Below are 6654 nucleotides of genomic sequence, written 5' to 3' on the forward strand. Positions count from 1 at the left end.
CTTAGGCGTCCGATTCGGCGATCGCGCTATTAGCAGCTATATTGCTTCTTCTATCCGGGGTTTACATATCTGAGCGATAAAGATAGAATGATACAATAGCGCCTAATAGCACGCCCTCTCCGAACTCGCAGCCTCTAACGAGAGCGGGCGGGATGTACAAAGCTGCTAGATATCCTGACGCGGCCGTCACGAATCCGCACTCTGAAGCGAGCGCCGCGCTTCGCCGAGCGCGTGCACGTAGAACGACACAACAACGTTAGGTCCCAGCTCAAATTAGACAAAAAAAGGCTTTTGCCTCGGAAGTGAAGCGGTATTTATGAAAACCTTTTAGGTTCGTCATGGGGCGGATGTAGAAGAGTCGTTTTTCTGAGCTTGTCGGGTTAATCAGGACCGATGGTTTTGTTAAGGGGGGGGATTGGGGTAATGAAAAATTGTTCTTTTAATATAGTGCAATAAACATCGGCGGAATTTTGACTCTGTACAATGAGTTGATTAACCTCTCATTTGGTAGGCTCTTTCAAAGGCTCCGTACAATGCCATTCGTGTCGTGAAGACCCAAACTTAAATTAAATCAATATTTGTCGAGTTCTACGCCGGTGACAGAGATTGGGAAAATGTAGTTTGTCCGCGTTTTTTTGTTTTTTTTTTTTATTTTTTTTTTTTTGCTGCGTTTACTCTCGTTCCAATTACTAGACTCGATAGATTGCCAGTACCACTTAGACAAAGTTGTACATGGCTTGAAGAGACCTACAAAGCGAGAGGGTCAGTCGTGCAGATTCGTTAAACATGGGGACCCAGGGAAGCCTCTGGACGTCGCGCTTTTAAAACGCGTGGGCCTGATCGTCTCGCCGCGGCGACGAATCGGCCACGCGACCTGTCGCGATCGAGTCGAGCTGCGCTCGGGATCTCCGGCGCGGTATTTCGCTTATCTCTCTTTTTGAGTATAAAGTTAATGACACATTGTAACATGAGCGAGTGTTTTATATGCAACGAGCCGTTAGGCGGCGATAACGTGTACGAGTTAAAGCGAGAGGTGTGCAAACTCTGAAACGGGAAATTAGAGAAGAAAAAACGAGAACATCGGCGTTTGTTGGAAAACGCGCAAAACATTATTGGTCACAGAAGTTGCTACAAGCGTTACACCGATTTGAGGCAACCTCTTACGAATAATGTGAAAACTGATTTTGGCGAATTGGTTGAGCAAACCAACGAACAACCAACGACCGAGCCTGATTTCGATATCGCAAAGCAGATGAACAACATCACGAGACAACATCACGAGCGTCTTCGACGATGTGATAGACGGCAACGATTCAGACGAAGACGACGGTCCAACGTTACATTACATGGGCGAAGAGGACAAAGTCCTGACAACGAGAAACGATGAACTTCCTATTGATACATCAAACACAGAACCGACACCAAAGCGCTTGAAAAAATTCATACGTTTAACTTTTATTGATAGCTTTTTCCTTATCTTTTTCATGTCTTTTATTTCACAATAAATGTATCATTTCATGATATTAATAGAATTTAAACGCAAAAAAACCGCAACAAAATACATTTTTTGTCGAGCGCACTCGACTCGACACGCACCGTCGCGTGGCCGATCGTCGCCGCGGCGGCGCGCCGCCGCCGGCGACGATCGGCCACGCGTTAAAAAGCGCGACTTCCAGAGGCTTCCCTGGGCTCAATTTTTAACGAATCTGAACGACTGACCTCTCGTTTTGTAGGTCTCTTCAAGCCCTACAACTTTGTCAGTGGCAGCACATTTCTATCTATTAATGGAAACGAGGATAAACGCAAAAAACCGCGACAAAAATACATTTTTTCCCACTTTCACCGGCTAGAACTCGACAAATATTGATTTTAAGTTAGCGGTCTCACGAAATGAATTGTAGGGCTTTAAAAGAGCTACAAAATGAGAGGTTAATCAATCATGTACGGTCAAAATTCGCCGAGTTATTGCGAAAAAACGAAATTTTTCATTCCCCCTCCCTCCCTTAAAAACCCCATCGGTCCGATTAACCCGACAACTCAGAAATAAGCTCTTCTACATCCCCCCAACAACCCTAAAAAGGTTTCATAAATACCGCTTCACTTCCGAGCTCAAATGTCTAATTTGACTGGACTAGTTCTCAACCGTGAGCTGCAACGTGAGCTCACGCGCGGCTTAGACTGCCCTGACGCTCTAGCTCCACTTAACAGCTGCGCGCCAGTGTCTACGTTTTAAAAGCAATCGCATTTCGCGGACGATGTTACAAACCGTATTTTTGACAAACGCTCATTCGCGCAATTGTCTCTGGCCTTCTAGAAAGTTCGTTAACGGCAAGAAATATCCCTCCCTGTACGGGGAACCTTCTGGAAGGTCAGAACCAATAAAAGAACCCAACGGTGCGACGCTCGTGGCAGTCTTTCGCTAGAATTCCGCATTAGCCGTTCTTAGATTCCGATTACTGTAATTTATAGAGTGCATAGTTGTAATAATAGTTCTGTGTTTACCTTTCTTTATTAAATGTTAAACTGAACAATCGGTAGACGTACCATTTGTGGCCACTTTAAGCGATAGCCTACTATTAATTTGAAGATAAGTTTAAAATAAATATTATGAGCACCTAGAAAGTTGATCGACGTCATCCGGAGGGTATAAGGAATCGAATTATTACGAATAAAAGTTTTTTTACGCATAATTAATCGCGAAAATGGTATATAATCAGTGAACCCCCTATTTCACCAAAAGTGGCCACAAATGCACTGTTTTTGGCCAGTCATTGTACTATTTGTGGCCACTTTGGACAAAAAATATTGACAGAAAATTTATAAAACAGGTAACCCACGCAATTTATTTAAATAATGGTTTATTCGAACGACAAAAGCATTTTATGCAACAAATAATATATTCCAGTAGAAAATAATAACTATCGATAATAATCTTACAGGGGACCTTCAGGCTAACGGATTTTTTTTTTTTCGTACTTACTGTACTTGAGGGTCATCACTCGGACATCAATTTCCCAAAGTATTAAGGCGCGCTTTTCAGAAAAACTCGAGAAAATCGACTTTGAAGAATTCCGAGCGCGCTATGTATACAGAATTTTAATTTTAATGTAAAATTTATCAAATCCCTGCTAATTAATATTTAATCATCGTTTTCAATGAAAAACTTACATCTCCTTATTTGAATATTGGTACAAAAATGAAAAACGTCAGGTAGGAAATAAAATGGTTTTATATTTTTGAAAATTACGAGAAAATACAGCGCAAAAATGATATTAATAAAAATATTGTTTAATTTTTAAAAGTGAATTATATGATATGAAATATATAGTTTAAAATATATGTATACAGTCGTTTTACACGTCAATATTGCACGAACCAGGATGATATTCATCGTAAAAGCAAGGGAAACAGTAAGTTTCACGGCATCTAGCACACCGTACGAACGCAGATATTTTACAAGCGCAAGGTTTTTTAAAAATGTCTATTGGAAAACATACTTCATTGACGTTCATAAAAATGTCTCTGTCATCACAAAGGTTTGAAGCGAACCACGCGTATCGAATCATGTTCTTAAAGATTGGAGAGAACAGCTGGTGATGTACAATAGATTGAATTTTAATACAATCTTCTCGGGAATTATTTCGCGTTCTTGTTCGATCAAGTAGGCGCAATTTTGAAGACGCTTTATGAAATTTTTTACCTGTCTATAAAAATATACATCATGGACCAAATCTAATAAAAACGATTTTCTGAATAAGATAGATGAAGAAGACGAAACATTTGCGGAGTTGATTAATAAAGTTAAAAATTGTATTCATACAAAATATATTATCACAAAAATTGTCAATGGAATATTCTTATAAAACATCGTCAAAGAAAAAAACAATTTAAAACAAAGTGGCATGATGTTCGTCAACTCCATCAAGCTGTTTTTGATGAAATGTGTGTTTTTGTTGAAGAAAATGTAATAAAAAAAGGACGGTGTTTTTTTCTGACTTATCTTCATAGATACTTATAAGACTGAGTTTAAGAGGGGTAATTAGTTCACATATAGATATCTCACTCGCTCTAAAACGCGAGCATAGTACTCTCGCGCTCATACTCACGGCTGAATGTTTTTGGTGTCTGGGGGGACTGTTTGGCCCTTACGATTTGTCTGGCTAAGCACATATAGTTTTGAAATAGTCCGCTAAGTAACATATATAAAAATCAAGCGTCAGAATGTAAGTAAAGTTCATTTTTTTTATTTTAGGGAGCTTTAAAGCGTCTGGCGGAAGTTATGGCCGGCGAAAAGTGTCTGGCAGTGTTGAATATTATTTTGTAATAATATTTATAAAGTATATATAAAAATCAGCCGTCAGAATTTAGGTTAGTTAGTCCTATTTTACTTACCTTTCTCACCTGGTACCTGTAAAATCGGCCGTCTAAACCACCTTTGCAGGTACGCAGGTATTCAAAGTTCATATGAACACTACTCAATGTCCCACATTTGTCTTTCACAAAATAAGTTACGTCTGGGAGCCCTGGGATCTTGGACTATTATGTTTGAATCGACCTTTAGCCGTGATTTTGAATAGGCGTGAAAACAATTGATTTCAAGTAGCCGTGAAAACAACTGATTTTGAATAGTCGTGTAAACAACTGATTTTGAATAGCCGTGAAAACAACTGATTTTCAGGTAGCCGTGAAAACAACTAATTTCTTTTAAAAATAATGTACTACTCTCGAGACCGCGCATTCAAGATGTTGGGTCTCCGTCCGTTTTGTTTTCTTTGTCTTCCACTTTCATGCTAAAAATTAGAAAGACAATTTAAAACAAACATCTAATCTAAAACTGTAGTTTATAATCATATAAAACTGACATAAACATGACTGAATATTCATATAACTTACGTTTTCCGCTTCAGTCGTAAAGTCGCACCTGCCAGCCAAGTACTGATCTGCTTTTTAATGCTTTCATCAGTAGCATTCGATGAAAATAGATGTGCAGCTTCTATTGTGCCATTACATGAAATCTAGCAGACAATAAGATAAAAGTAACATATATGCGAATTTGATTCGGTTTTTTGGAATAATAACACAGGCAACAAACAGCATTCACAGTTAAGCTGCTTATTCATATTGGGAGCTTTCCAGCAAGCGACACAAGTCGACACAGGTATCGTTTTGTCTTTGTTACTCATTGCCAAAAAAGAAAGATAGAACGACGTTTGTGTCGGCTTGTGTCACTTGCTGGAAAGCTCCCCTTGGCAGCTGAATGTAATTTATTGCTTCACAGTGTTTCCCTTCTTTCAAAGGAGAATAGAGGAAAAGCATGACTTTAAAACACTCACCTAGGAGACTTGATGAAAAGAGCTTAATAATTGACTCGCTCTGTCAATTGACGCAGTCACGCAGACTCCTTCCAACGCAACCTGCAACAAATAAACCCTTATATCAGTTATGCGAGCACACTCTCTTTGTCTGGAGGCAAAGTTTATATTCAACTGGTTTACGTCGACGATGCCGGCCGCAGCGGACGGCCGTGCGCCATTCACCGATCTCACGGACTTTCGCGAATCGTGCTCTCGCGAGTCTCGCCGTCTCGCGAGCACAGCAGCTGTGGGCACGACGGCCGGACGGACCGAAATTTCCTCTTCCTTTGGACCCGCGGCGCGGAAGAGAATTTGAATGCCAATCGCGGCCGCAGGGGGAAGTGATCCGCGCAGTTCCATGGGCCCAACGAACCTACGGCATTAACCCGAGTTCAAGACACCGCGGACATACACACACAGTTACACATACGCGCATACATATACACATTTCCGAGTGTTACGAAATTCCGCCTATTGTTACGATATTCCGCCCCTTAAGCTTTTTGGCCGTATTGTCTCTGACAAGAGGCGGGTGCCATTAAACAAAAGAAGAAGAAGAATGCCAATCGCGAAAGGGTCCAACTGACAAACTGACCGAAGGCGTCGTCGCGATCGTTGGCGTCTTCGCACTCTTCGCGTCGATCGCGACTCTCGAACTGGTTGCGATTATCGAAGTCGCAATCAACGCGAATAGGACACCCATCTCGGTGGGAGGGTGAGGGGGGACAACGATGCTCGCGCGTAAAAGTAGCGTTCCGTTGCTCATCGCGCGACCACATCGGCACATCGGATCACTTCTCTCGCGCGCTGTTCATTTATCGCGAATGTAAAAGTAAAATAATAAATAAATAAATAAATAAAATAATAAAAATAATAAAACAAAATAAAAAAAAAAATGAACGCGTGGTCGCCACGCGCGTTAGAAGTGAAACTTCTGAAGGCAAGACTTTGCCATAACTTTTCTAAAATTAATACAAAAACAATGCAACGGAATTAGTCACTCCAAACCGCCCGCAACTCGAAAATATAGTGTTACACGCAGTTCTCACTATATCCGTCTCGCCAGTGCCGTACGCCTGATCGAATTTCAACAAACATGTCGTCGAATCGAATTATAGATGGAAAAATTGTAACGATATTCCAATTTCCAGCATTTAACGCAGTGGCTTTTCCTACATTGAATTTCTCACAAATGGATCTGTACATAATTTAAATATTAAGCAAAGAAAAATTATATGCATACACAAATATAAATTAAAAATTGAAATAAACGAAATATAGGCTTTCCTGAATAAAGCAA

At 40.5% G+C, this 6654-nt stretch overlaps 1 long non-coding RNA gene across 2 annotated transcripts; it reads right to left on the reverse strand.

Moving 5' to 3' along the window:
* Nucleotides 1–4433: 4433 nt before the first annotated feature.
* LOC139824612 (uncharacterized) lies at nt 4434–6033 on the reverse strand. Of its 2 annotated transcripts, XR_011735196.1 has the most exons (5): nt 5793–6033; nt 5488–5727; nt 5334–5414; nt 4894–5015; nt 4434–4790 (listed from the first exon to the last, which is right to left on the reverse strand). It is a non-coding gene; the product is annotated as an uncharacterized lncRNA (long non-coding RNA). The 2 variants fall into 2 exon arrangements; XR_011735195.1 differs by having other exon boundaries at nt 5488–6029.
* Between the last annotated feature and the right edge of the window lie 621 nt (nt 6034–6654).

Source organism: Temnothorax longispinosus, unplaced genomic scaffold (assembly GCF_030848805.1).
Source record: "Temnothorax longispinosus isolate EJ_2023e unplaced genomic scaffold, Tlon_JGU_v1 HiC_scaffold_469, whole genome shotgun sequence".
NCBI classification, from domain to species: domain Eukaryota; kingdom Metazoa; phylum Arthropoda; class Insecta; order Hymenoptera; family Formicidae; genus Temnothorax; species Temnothorax longispinosus.